We start from the raw sequence: 12,680 nt of genomic DNA on the forward strand, positions 1-12,680 counted from the left end.
ACAAGCAGGGCAGGAGCGAGAGAGGGAGAAGCAGGCTTTCTGTGGAGCAGGGAGCCCGATGCGGAGCTCAATCCTAGGACCCTGGGACCATGACCTGAGCCGAAGGCAGATGCTTAACCGACTGAGCCACCCAGGCCCCCCTTTAATGCATATTCTTTCTTTCTCCCCCCTTTGCAGGATACAGTAAAAATGAAGTGAGCTCATTTACTACCTTACCAGTTAAATTTTGGCAAGTTACTTAGTTTCTGAACATTGTTTATTTCTTCTCTCAAAAAAACTGCTACACGTGAGGTACTGAGGATACAAATTAAGTAAGATCTCTTCACTCAGGAGTCATACCTTTGTAGGGTTACTGTGAAAAATTCAGTTATTTAAAAAAATTATTCATTTAACAAATATTTACTTAAGAATTACCAGTGTGTATGCTTGATACTGAAGATAGATGGAGAGGAAAAAAAAGTCTCTGAATTTACGCTCTGAAGAGAGAGATGACAAATACAAAGAAAATTACACTATCATCACTCTACTACATGCCCCTCACTGAATACAAGAAAGTACACTCAAGTCACTAGACTATATTCTCCTCACTGTAAACAGGGTGCTCTTTATAAAATACAGATTTGGCTTCATTTCTTATCTGCTCAAATCATTTCAGTTGCACTCTTTTGCATCAGGGTAAAGAAAGTCCAAATTTCCTATACAATGGGTCTCTTTACTGGGTCACTTAAAACAACAGAAATGTATTCTATCACAGTTCTGGAAGCCAGAAGTCCAAAATCAATGTGTCCTCAGAGCCATGCTTCCTCTGAGACTCAGGGTAGAATCTTGTTGCCTTGTCCTAGCTTCCAATAGTGGCAGTCAGTCTCTGCCTCCATCTTCAAGGAGCTATCTTCCCTCTCTGCCTATATCTTTGTCTTTACATGGCCTTCTCCTGATGTCTCTGGTTTCTCTTCTTCTAAGAACACCAGTGACATTGGATCAGGGCCCATTCTACTTGAGTATGACCTCATCTGAACTTGGTTATTTCTACGAAGAGGCTCTTTTCAAATAAGATCACATTCACAGGTAATGGGGGGAGGGAGCAGTGAAGGAATTTCAACATATCTTTTTGAGAGACACAATTCAACCCACAATAGCATGCATCCCTATTCATTTATATGTAATATACCTATACACACACATGCATGCATGTATATACATATATTTTTAATAGTGTGTAGGAGCCACAATGGGGGAAATTTAAGCTGTGTAAATAGGCAGGATATTTAACCAAGACATGGGATCAAGGAATACTCAGAGGAAGAAAACTGAAAATGCTCTAACCAGTGCCTAAAACTGAAGAAGGAGAGTGAAGGGCTAAAGAGCCTATGCCATGAGGAGATGTATAATGTTTAGTAAGAAGATTGTGGACTTGTAATATTGAGGGCAAAAGGGTGCCTTTGAAATAATTCAAGCAGATGGAAGATAAGGTAAGATGTGTATTTCAGAAAGAGTACTCTATTTTCAGCAAGAGCAATAGAGTGGAAGAGGGCAAAAATTGGTAGTGGGATGAGAAGGAGAGATTTGAATACAAATTAGAGATTGAATCCATGGACTTGGTGATTGGTTAAATGCAGCAGGAGAGAAAAATTGAGAGCTGAAGATGATGCCTGGCTTTCTAGTTCGAGCAATGTGTGGCGCTGCCATTCATTGACACGAAACAGAGGAAAAGAGTCGTGCGTTGGTTTGGGGCAGTGATGAGCATGAGAAGATGATGCATGGACAGTGCACTGTCTGCTATCTGATACTCACTTAGTAACTTTGCATCCTTTCTCCCTCCCTCTTAACTCTGTCTTCTTAATTGAAAGGTGTGTTTCCATTAAGTTTGCACAGTCACAGGCCTATTTATGCATGACTAAAAATTTGCCAGGTTAACCTTTTCTATGACCATGTACCAGTTGGATGGCAAGTCAACCTAAATGTTTGTCTCTTTCAGGAAGAACTGAAGTCAAACTAGTGTGTAGCATTTTTTTAAAAGATTTTATTTATTGTTTGTTTGTTTGTCAGAGAGAGAAAGAGCACAAGCAGGGGAATGGGCAGAGGGAGAAGCAGGCTCCTTGCTGGGCAAGGAGCCCAGTGTAGGCCTTGATCCCAGGACCCTGGGATCATGACCTGAGCTGAAGGCAGACGCCCAACTGACCGAGCCACCCAGGCATCCTAGTGTGTAGCATTTTGAAGTTCCTTGAGGTATCTTCTCTCTTTGACGAGCCAAGAGATATAAAAAGTGACATTCCATAGGTCCTCATTTATCTCATGATATTTCCTTCTTGCCACCCCAATTAGGTCCTTTTTTTAAATTTATGTATTATGCCTACTCACAGAAAACATTTTTGTTAAATGGGAATATGTTTGCCATCTTGATATTCAGTTTGTGAGGTGGGAAACCTTTCTTCCTATAGCTTTCATAGGAAAACTTTTTTGAAAGTTACATTCATTTAATTTTTCCATTGAAATGAAGCATGGGTCAGGAAAGACAGGATTGATTTTGTTTTTCCAAAGAGATTCGGTGAAGTAGTTGAAGAGAGAGTGAATCTAACGTAAAAACAAATTTCCAATTTTATCCTTTTTAGTGCTATATAGTTTGCAGAGTACACTGTGCATGTCCCCATGTGCTTCTTGTGCCAGTTCTTTGGGATATCTTTATCATTTCCATTTGATAACTGAGGGGGTTGAGGCTCATAGAAGTTCATACAACTAGAAAAAGGCAAAGCTACAATTCAAGTCCCGTTCTCTCTATTATATGTATTCTGTCTTCTGGGAAAAGATATTTTTTAACAATGAAGCATAGTATCAGTAAGCACACCTCTTTGTTAATAGGGGTATGACTGTAGAGAGCTCAGGTAAGGAACTCCATGACCTGGGGATTCTGTGTTCCATTAAATGAAAGCCCTACCAGGATCTGGCAGCTTTCTTGATTCATCCCATGATTTTTTGTTTCACAGATGATTCTTTGGGCCACTTCTTTGCAAAAATACTGAATGTGCTCAGTTTACCTAGTTATCTTTAAGAGTGTTTCAGTATTGTTAGTGACTACAAAGTTTGAGATTCCCGAAGACTACGCTCACTTTTCACACCAGCTTCAAGTTTGGGATCTCCAAGACTACCCTCAGGCTTGATAATTCACTAGAAGGACCCACAGAACTCGCTGAAAGCTGTTGTACTCACAGTTACGGTTTATTACAGCAGAAGGATACTGATCAAAATCAGCCAAGGGAAGAAGGGCATAAAGCAGGGTTCAGAAGAGTTCACATGTAGACCTGCCAGTTTTCCTCACCCAGTAGAGTTGTGTAGACTGCGCTTGCTTCTCCTAGCAACAGTATGTGACAATATGCATGGAATATTGTCAAGCAGGGACACACCCAAGTCTTGGTGTCCAGAATTCTTATTGAGGTTTAATCACATAGACGTGGTTGACCACTTGCATGGCTGACCTTAGTCTCTATCCTCTCCAGAGGTTGAGTTGATACCATGTGGCCCAAAGCCCTCACCATAAATCACATTGTTAGCATAGACTATCTAGCATGGCCCACAGCCCTCAGACAAACAAAACCATCCTTACTGGTCAGGAAATGACAAGGGTTTAGAGATTACCTCCCACGAGCTAGGGGTAAGAGCACACCTCTGTTTGGGCAAAGTTTATCCTTTACTGTACAGTGATTTTTTAAGAGCTATTAATTTGTTCAAAAAATATTTAATACTCACTATTAGTTCCTAGGCTATCCCTTGGGGCATATAGCTATGACCAGGACTCAAGCCCACCTCTCCAGGAGCCAGGGTCTCTGCTTTCTGCGGCAATCAGAGCTAAAGAAAAAAACATTCCCTACTTCCCCTTATTTATTGTTTCTTACTTTGGAGAATCATCTTATTACCTATGCAAGGATTCCATGAGAATTACTGCAACATTTACACCAAATAGTTATTCGTGTGTGTGTGTGTGTGTCTTGAAATGTGCAGAATAGTGCAGCTGCTTGGAAAACAGTCTGGCAGGTCCTCAAAATGTTAAACAGAGTTACCATATGAACAAGCAATCCCACTCTTAGGTAGATGCCCAAGAGAAATAAAAGCATATGCCACGCACACAAAATTGTACTCAGTTATTTAGAGCAGCATTATTCATAATAGCCAAAAAGCAGAAACAACCCAAATGTCCATCACCTGATGAATGGATAAATAAAATGTGGTCCATCTATGTGGAATATTATTCTCCAATAAAAAGGAATGAAGTACTGATACATGCTATAACATGAATGAACTTTCAAAACAATATGCTAAGTGAAAGAAGCCAGTCACAAAAGGCCACATATTCTATTATTCCATTTATATAAAATGTCCAGAACAGGCAATTCTGTTGAGACAAAAAGTAAATTAGTAGTTGCCTAAGGCTGGGGTTAGAGTAACAGGGAATGACTGCTAATGAGTGTGAGCTTTCTTTTGGGGGTAAAGAGAATGTTCTAAACAGACTTTGGTGAAGGTTTCACAATTCTTTGAATGTGAATTCTTTAAAACCATTAAACTGTATACTTTAAATGGGTGAATTTTATGGTATGTGAATTATACCTCAAGAAAGATGCTTTTTAGATGTAGTACAAAGATTCAAAAATCTATGGACCAAATCTAAAGACTGTTATCTATGAGAGTAACAGGATCTCACTCTTGGACAGAGTTATTATGACTAATCCCTTAGTCTATATGGGTGTCCCCTTCATTCATTATTGTTCCAAGAAGTGATTTCTGACCCTAAGTATTTGTAGGTATTAAAACTGATTTGGAAACTGGCACACAACAGGTCTTTAATGAATATGTGCTGAATGAATGGATAGTGACATCAAGCTGGAAGTTGTACATCTTTCCTTTTTTTTTTTTTTTAAGAGAAATAAGTTTGGACTTGAGAAGGTCTTTTCCTAGTATAATAAATTCTCAACAAAGCATTATTTGGTTAGCTGTAAGCGGATATTAACTCTGCTCTTTAATTCACTGTGTGATTTCACAGAAGATAGTTTAAAACTAAAAAGGGAATTAAAAATCTTGCAGTTTGATCCTCCTATTTTACATCTAAGATGTTTGATATCCAGAGAAGTTCCATCAGATTTTTAAATAGGGCTGCTACGTGGTCCTGAATTAGACTCCATGGGGATATGAGGACAGTCATGATCCCTGTCTTCAAGAGGCTTACAGTCTTAAGGGGATGAGGCTCAAACATGAATAACTATAATCAGCAGCAGCATGTGAAGGGAGAGAGAACTTGAGTTTTGGACTCAGTCAAATACAAGTCTGAAGTCTGACTTCTAAATTTACTATCTGTGTGAGTATGGAATAATATATTAGGTGCTTTAAGCCTCATTTTTCTCACCTGTATAGAGGTAATCATGCCTAATATTAATAATAAGAACTGATCTTTATTGAGCAGTTTACAAGCACTTTATGTATGTTATCTCCTTGAATCCTCAGGTGAACCCATGGAGCGGGGGGGGGGGGGGGGGGGGGATGTTTCTACCATTTTTTTGGGGGGGGAATGAGGCTTAGAGAGATTAAGTATTGTTGATTCATTCATTCAATTTATTAAGCATCTAGTGTTAGGCATCTTGCTAGAAACTAGGAGTATACTAGAAGGAGCAGGTAGGAGGAGCAGTGGAACTCAGTTTTGAGGAGGTTGGAAGGCCTTGATGTCCCTTGTCATTTTACCCTCTTCCCTGGCACTCACTGTCCTTCAGGGAAAGTTCCCAGGGGAATTAATATTCATTCCCTCTCTCACATCTGTTACTCTCTTGTTTCCTTTGTCTTTATATTAATCTTCAGGACCATCTAGCCAGTTAAATTAAGACCCCCTTATTGACAGACACCGTATCCAACTCATCCTTTGTGTTTTTCGATTGATTTGCTCAGTATAAGACAGTTGCATGGACAGATCAACAACTGAATAAATCTCTCTGTTCACTATTTTCGTCTCCTGATGACCGAGCCCTCTCTAAATCACAAAAATTATTCATTCCAAATGTCTTTTTTTTTTTATCTTTTATTTGGGCCTTATTCTCATTTCCTTCAGGCTGTGAAACAAAGTCCATTTATGTAAGTTTAATTTTTTTTTTGTTTTATGATATTAGGCTAGAAATACTTTAGAATTTGGGGTCTCCTGCCATCCATTCTTTATTTACCATGGCTTAGGAGATGGCCCAAGTCTACCCAGAGCCTTTGCCATCAACATAACTGTTGGTTTGCTTAGTATATCACCCAGATTCTCTGGATGAACTCCCATTGCTGAAGCCCTTAGATCTTTCCTGGGATTAAACTCACAAAATGCAAGGTTTCCAAAGGCCATAAATATCAATCAGGATTCCACTGTGATGTAGTTTCTTTCCCAAGTGTATATTAGAAAACAGATCTGGAGATTGTTTTCTCCTACAGGATATTCCATGGTTAAGCTAGATGATCTTCAGACATAGTTTTAATTAGTTCAATTCTTTCCATAATTAATATAGTTAAGTTTTGGGTCATAAAATGCTGGTTTTCCCAGAAACTTGAAATGCAAGGTTTAAGTATATGAGAAATTAGAAAGATTTGAAACTTTGCCTTAGGTTTTAAAAAAAAGTTAAATTAAAATAGTAAAGTAAAATTCAGGAAGGCTTTTTGAAACTGGGTGTCTGAAGACACTTCCTATAATTGTTTAAAAATGTTAAAAATCAAATATGAAAGGTAATTAGTAAGTAGTTATACACTGGCTGATTGGCATATTTCCAAGGAAATATCAAGAAAAGGTATAATTTTTTTAAATGTTGTAGCTACTTTAATTGTCAAAATCCTTAATAAAAACAATTTAAAGCATCAGATAGCTTCCAGATTTTGAGCCATGAACATAATTTTACCCAAGTTTTAACATACTCATGGTTGCCAAAGACCCTCCTGGAACACTCCTAGGAAGAAGGGCTCCTTGCCAGCATCAGGAAAATCCACCCAGGCACCTAAAATTAGTGTAATATACCCCACCTGTCCTTTCTATTGCTTTTTTTGTTAGACTGCCTTGAGGAGCTCAAATCAAGAATGTACAAAGTGTTTTTGCTGTGGGATGCCTATTTGTGATCCAGGGGAACACTTAAGAATCTGAGAAATCTAGACAGAAAGGCAAGAAATGATCAGTGTGGTTAATAGAACACAAAGGCCAAGACAAATTCTGAGGCCTTGGAAAATATTTTGAACCTCTACACAAAGCTAATCACACAACAGTGGCTTTGAAAGAACCTTGGAGATCACTAGCTGAATCTCCTCATTCTCTTTCTGAAGACACTGAGCCTCAGAGCAGGCAGGTGACTTACCCAAGGTCTCCAAACAAGCAAGTGATGGAGCCCAGATTCAAACTTGGAGGTGTTCTGGCTCCAAGTCCAGCGCTCTTTACTCTGTACTAAGTGCAAGTGCTTTTTGTACATGTGATTTTAAGAATCTTTAGAGTTTAAAGGAATCTTTTGATTTGGAGGATTCATTTTGTTAGTCTCTTTTACCATTATTGAGTGCATTTCAGTCCCTGAGCTAAGTTTCCCTCCCTTGTGGCCAAATTATCACAGAACATTCCATTCACTTAAAAATAGTTGTACTATAAAAGAAAATACAAGTGGAAAACCTTGCCAACAATAAACATCCTAAAAAACTTCACACACACACAGGGCTTCCATTCCTGCAGAAATGCCAAGTGCAAGCCTATTGCACCTGCAGGCTGGAGTGATCACACAGTGACCAGGACCTGGAGACTGGCTAGTCCCATGTGCACTTAGGTTTATGACAAATTAGAATATGACTTTAGTTTCTTGGCCGGAAGAATTACAGGTGATCTAAAGAAACAAACAAGTATTTTAGGGAAAGAGTGAAAAGGGGTGAGTGAGGCTTGGAAAGAAGTGGCCAAAGTCACATTAAAATGAAAGAATGTAGCCAGTGTATCATTTTCCCCAAGCTCTCACCTACTGCGTGCTTGACTGCTTCCTCCTCTCTGTCCCCTAGGGTTCTCCTGGTAGGGAGATGTTCTTCCCATCGAGTAACTCTCAGCTTCTAAGGCAGAAACTTCAACATTCCTGTTGGTCGACAGAAAGACTTGTTAATTTGATTCTCCCCATTGATTCTCCCATGCAGGCAACAGTTTTTTATTGAGTAATATGATATAATGTCTGTGCAACCATTTCCACTCTAGATTTTTATGTGACCTAGCTAGGGATGGATTTTTTTTCTTCTCCTCCTTTTTATGAGTAGTGACTGCAAGGACATGCTTTGCTTGGAAAAAGGATACAATTTGGCTTGTTAAGGCAAAGACATACTCAATGGTGACCTGGGCACAACTCTTCGGGCACCTGCCCTTTCCTGCCCCCACATGTGCCCAGAGACAGGCTTGTGAAGCTCAGGCTGAAGAGCTGAGTGTTTGGACGAGAGTAGGATCCCGCCAGATCAGAGGAACACTGAGTCTCTTTATGCACAGGCTTTTTTTTTTTTTTTTTTTTAATTCAGAGAAACATTTCTATGCTCATTTAAAACATGCTTTCTTAGGCAGTGTGTATGGAGAGTGGTTTCATCAGGGCTATGTAAATCTAGCCTGGTATTTCCCCAAGTAGTCTCCAGGTTTCTCTCTATAATTTGGAGTATAGTTTTAGTTTTCTCCCCAGATGATTTTCCTAACTCTGAAGCAGAGGTTGAGAGCTAGCAATCCTCCAGCCAAATACACCCCCCACTGACAACTTTTATTCAGTGCATGTATTGTGGTTTGGTAAAAATTTGAATTAGTTGCCAGTATGCAAATATAGTCCCAATAAAACTTCAGATTCACAACATATCCTTTAAAAAATCAGATCTGCAACATTTGGTCTGTACTGCAACATGGCATCCATCCGATAAAGCTGAATAGTTGGTGCAGCCTTGAAGTGGCGTGGACACTTCCAAGCCTCCTTTGCTACCTGAGCAGCCTGGACTCTGCAGCTATCTGTATCTCTGACCCTTCCCCAAAGGATACATAGGCTAGATGTTTCTAGTACAAGGGGAAGGAATTAACATCATCATCATGGTAATTGTAAGAATAATAAAATAATCTACCTCATATATGAGCATGAACCATGCCAGACACTGTGCCAAGTACCTGACCTATCATTTAAACCTCACAGGAATGCCATCTATAACACAAAGGGCTGATTTGCTTGCCTAAGGTCATATAGCTTGTGAGTAGCTGAGTTAGGATTTGAACACCGATGTGTCAGACTTTAAAACTTGTACTTTTCATTTTATCATACCATCTTGCAGAATCTTACCTCCATCCCAAGTAACCCTTCCTGAATTTTAGGCCTATAAGAATATGCAACCGGATGCCAAAAATTTGGGGCCCTGTGGACCATCAGTTTTCCAGCTTCTGTCAGAAAGAGGCAAAGGGAGAAGCTTGGTTATCATTGGTGAGGCTTCCTCTACTCTGGTTTTATCCTTCAGCTAAGGAATAGCTCAGGAGCTAATGCATATAGCCATCCTCTTGCATAAAAGGAACACTTGTGAAAATTTATTCTAAGTTGGTTTGAGGTCCCATTAAAGGCTTTAAAAAAGAACATTTGAATATCAGGTAAGGAGCACCTACTCAAGTTTTTTAAAACCTTAATATAAGAAAATACATACTTAACTTGTGCTGAAGGTTATTTTAAATACGGAAAAAATGAAATTTCCCATTCTTGAAATTATATATCTTATATTATCTTTCTTCCCCTTGATTCCAGCCTTGTATTGTCTTTAAAGCCTACTGCTTTTTAAATCCAGAATGTTGTAGATTTACTATTGGTTTCCTTTGACATTATTTTCCTTCACTTTCATTTCTTTTCTATGGGATTTCTTGAAACCTTTAACTCCTTTGATTTTTTTTTTTTCTCTCCCCTTTTAAAAATGCTGGGAATAAACATTTAACAGAGTTTCCTTCTATACACTTAGTTTCAGGGTAGGAAAATAAATGTCCCCTCCTAGCAAAATATGTATCTCTCTGTTAAAGTTCTTCTGGTTACAAGCAATAGAAATGTATTCTGCTCAATCAAAATTCAAAAGGGGGGATTATTGAAAGTATAGGATCAGTGATAGGAATATCAACTCTTTATTCAGAAAAACAGTTACTAAGGGATTAGAATCAAAGGACAAGCCAAAGAGCCCGACTTTAAGAAGCATAGGAACTAAGGCAGCTTTGAGGACCTCAGCTACAGATGTTCATAGATCTGGAGGAAGACTTCTGTTTTTCTCTGTTCCAGTCACTTTGTAAATCCCAGAAAAGACAATCAGGTCTAGTCTAGGTGTTTCTACTATTGAACAGATTAGCCATGGCTAGGGGATGGAACAGCTAATTCGGTCACGGCCACTAGGGATTTCTTAGGGATGCTATATACGACCGTGGATATGGTGACAGTTTTATAAATTTTTCTTTATTTGTATAATTCTAAATCAGGGATTCCATCTACATAAAAGGTGATTTTATTGAGTGTGTGAAGCTTCTGTGAGATATAGTAAAAGTATTGACAAAGGCTCTTAGAACTTTCAAAAGTCTAGAACTTTAGTTGTTTAGAGATTCAGTCTGAGAAATATCCCAGATCTTTTCCCCTAATAGGAAATAATTTCTTAAGGCAATAGTTCTGCAAGTTGCATTAAAGTTCTACCGTATTCCATGATGATTAGTAATTCTAACAGGGTACGTGTGGGCTCGTGCATTAAAGAATGTTCTTCCCGGTTAATAAATGGATATGATTTTGCTACTGCCTGCTGTCTATGAGAGAGTAGGTACCCCCTGAGTTGTTCTGTTCCCTGGACAGTGAGGTGCATCTTTCATCCTTTAGTGGGTGAATCTGATGGGCTGGAAATGCTCAGAAGTTAATATTGATAGACAAGCCATGGAAAACCTCTGTCTTGGTTCATACTAAACTCTTTTTGTACTAGGACAAGATGAACCTTCTGCTGCAAACATAAGCCTCCTCTCTTCTTCAGCCAAAAGTTCACCAGGGTTCAAACAATCTTTTAATGGATTCCAGCAAGACTTCTGTGGGGCTTTAAGGAAGGAGTTTCTGGTGTGCAGCCTGGAGGAATGTGTCTAGCACAGTACCAGCACTAGAATCAGGACCCACCTGGCTTCAAGCCCCAGGCCAGCCTTCTAGTCTGCTTCTGATTTGGGGGGGACTTGGCAGCTTGCCTTTATTGTTCCAAAGGACTCCTGCCATTCCTTAGTTCACAGCTCACATCTCACCTCCTCCATCAACCCTTCCCAGGCTGATGAGAAACCAGTCCCATCTGTACCCCAAAGCTAGTACATAAGACCTTTTATTCTCCCATTCAAACAAATAGAGACAGACAATTCTCAGCTGTCCATATTGATAAAGGAGTATGTTCCTGTAGGGAATCTGTTACTATATCTAGTCTGTTGAAACTTTTCTTCCTCACAGAGAGGTGTTTGACACATGGAGATAAGTAAGTCAGACATTGAGGAACAGCAAGACTAGGCGGCCAACTAAGGGCACAACCAATGTGTTCATGGTGGTGAATTCTCTCTGAGTTTTTGATACCTACTCTCTGAATAATCCCATCTTCCTTCTTTATCTTAGACCAACGGGCAACTTCTGAGGGGGCAAATTAAGTCACTTGAATAATGAATAATAATATTTTTATGTAAAATGAGAGCTCCATTTTTGAGTTTCAAAGAATAGCAGAGAATAATTTTTTTAAAGATTTTATTTATTTATTAGAGAGCATGTGATAGAGAGCATGAGCAGGGGAGAAGGGCAGAGTGAGAGGGAGAAGCAGGCTCCCTGCTGAGCAAGGAGCCCGACATGGGGCTCAATCCCAGGACCCTGGGATCATGACCCGAGCCAAAGGCAGACACTTAACGACTGAGCCACCCAGGCGCCTCAGAGAATAATTTTTAAAAACACACATTAGTATCCACTTTCTTGCCTTTTTCATTTCTTCATCTTCCACAGCCACATTTGTCATTATAATTAATGGTAGTAAGAGTTTCTCCCTTTGGTAAACTTTAAGAGCTTTACATTCTTATAATGAATTCTCATAACAGCTTTTATAAGTGTGATTGGAACCGTGTTCCAAAAGAAACCAAGACACTGAGAGATGTGAGAACATGGACAAGGTCATGCAGCTAGTAAGAGCTTGCATTCACATTCAGATCCATCTGGCTCCAACACTATTACACTATACCGTACTATACTGCTCTACACTATATACGACACTCTACTATACTACACTATACTATACCACCCTACACCGCACTATATTATACTACTCTATACTACACCACACTAGCCTAGCCTAGCCTAGCCTGTACTACACCACACTAGCCTAGCCTAGCCTAGCCTGTACTACACCACACTAGCCTAGCCTATCCTGTATGACACTATACTATATTACATTATACTATACTATATATGCTATACTATACTACACTATACTGTACTGCCCCATAACTATACTATACTACCCTTTACTATACTATACTACCCTATTTTATATACTACATTACACTATACTGCATTACATTACATTACACCTCACTATACTACACTACACCGTACTATACTATACTACACTACACCATACTATACTATACTATACTACACTATGCTATACTATACTACACTCTACTATACTATACTATA

At 39.2% G+C, this 12,680-nt stretch overlaps 1 protein-coding gene across 1 annotated transcript in view; it reads left to right on the plus strand.

Moving 5' to 3' along the window:
* The window catches only part of ADAMTSL1 (ADAMTS like 1), a 376,366-nt gene that overhangs the window by 87,736 nt on the left and 275,950 nt on the right, over window positions 1–12,680 (plus strand).

This window comes from Neomonachus schauinslandi, chromosome 13 (genome assembly GCF_002201575.2).
Source record: "Neomonachus schauinslandi chromosome 13, ASM220157v2, whole genome shotgun sequence".
Lineage (NCBI taxonomy): Eukaryota > Metazoa > Chordata > Mammalia > Carnivora > Phocidae > Neomonachus > Neomonachus schauinslandi.